A 1842-nucleotide genomic window follows, 5' to 3' on the forward strand; every position below is an offset into this window, starting at 1 on the left:
ATGATGTTTACATAAAGTTCAAAAATATACAAAATTTAACAATATACATATAAAAATAGAAAAGAAGGAAATAATAAATGCAAAATTCAAGATAGTGGGTATTTCTGGGGTGTTGGGAAGGAGAAGCAATCAGGGAGGAATTCACAGTGGGGTTCAACAGTGCTGGTAATGTGCTGTTCATACATTGGGTCGTGGGTACAGGCATTCGTGATATTATTCCTTATACTATATGTTTATGAACACACGTGCACACACACAGGCATTTGGGGCTGGCGAGGAGGAGAACAAGTCATTTCTTGCATGAAGGGAGTAGCATGTGCAGGGGCCCAGAAGCCTGAACCAACATGGTACACCTGGGAAACTCCAGACAGTTTGTCATTACTTGAGCAGAAAATGTGAGAAGAGGAACGGTGAGAAACTCCTTCAACACATGTTTGTAGAGTATCTGCTAAGAGCCAGGCACTGTGCTGCATTACACACTGGCACACATATGTAAAAGGGTCGGTTGCTGCCCCTGAGCTCAGTCTATGGAGGGACAGTCTGGGAAATGCTGTACTGGGGAGCATATACAGACAACAAGGAGAATGCAAACAAGGGGCGTGAATCCAGAGGGATAGTTTTCTGAAGAAGAGGACAATGAAGTGGATTTTGAAGGATGAGTAGCAGTAATCCTGCTGAAAACCTAAGGGACACTGATCCCAATACAGGGAATACTGTGTGTTAGAAAGAAAATAGCGTAAGTCAGGGTAATGAGCATTGTCATCCTTTTTGGTCACTGTTTGTTAGGGACTTAATTGTGACAAAATTCATATGTTGAAGTTCTAATCCCAATGTGACTACACAGTATTTGGAGATAGGCCTTTAAAGAGGGAATTAAGGCTAAACGAGGTCATAGGGTGGTGCCCTAATGCAATATGACTGGTGTCCTTACAAGAAGGGGAAGAGACACACCAGGCATATGCATAGAAAAAAGGCCACATGAGCACATGGTGAGAGAGGCAGCATCTGCAAGGCAAGGAGAGAGGCCTCAGGAGAAACCAAACCTGCCAGCACTGTGATCTTAGACTTTCAGCCTCCAGAACCATGAGAAAATAAATTTCTGTTGTTTAATCCACTCAGTTTGTGGTATTTTGTTACGGCAGCCCTAGCAAACTGATACAGTCACCCTGTTGTTGAATGCCCTGAATGTCTGGGGAATCCCCCACGTTACACAGCAGAGTCAACCTTCCACTGACAGGAAGCTGACTGTCATTCTCTTTCTCATCCCTCCCACACAGGAAGGACTGTGACCTGGGGTTGGTCAATGAGAAGCATCCTCCCCAGACTTGGTCTCAAACCACAGACAAAAGCAGCAGCAGTTGCATAGAATCCAGTGTGGAGCCAGGGGTGGCAGTGATGGGGGAGGCATCTTGGTTCTCAAGAATCAGTGGCATGGCCCAGCGTGGCAGTGCCCCATTGCAGTGGTGCTTCTGGTGCAGGTCATAATGTCTGGAGTGGGTGGCAGAGGCATAGCATCTTCACTGGACTAGTTCTGATCTGTGGTTATAGGTCTTGTCACTGTCGTCATGGAGCCCAAACCTAGATCTCTGCCCTCCTGGTGATCTTAGGAACTACCCAATAGACTTTCTATAATTTCTTAAAAATCAACTTTACTGAGGCATGGTTTATAAATTAAAATGTACCGGCCGGACGCGGTGGCTCACGCCTGTAATCCTAGCACTCTGGGAGGCCAAGGCAGGTGGATTGCTCAAGGTCAGGAGTTCGAGACCAGCCCGAGCAAGAGCGAGACCCTGTCTCTACTAAAAAATAGAAAGAAAATGATCTGGACAACTAAAAATATAT

This window comes from Propithecus coquereli, unplaced genomic scaffold, assembly GCF_000956105.1.
Source record: "Propithecus coquereli isolate 6110/MARCELLA unplaced genomic scaffold, Pcoq_1.0 Scaffold10, whole genome shotgun sequence".
Lineage (NCBI taxonomy): Eukaryota > Metazoa > Chordata > Mammalia > Primates > Indriidae > Propithecus > Propithecus coquereli.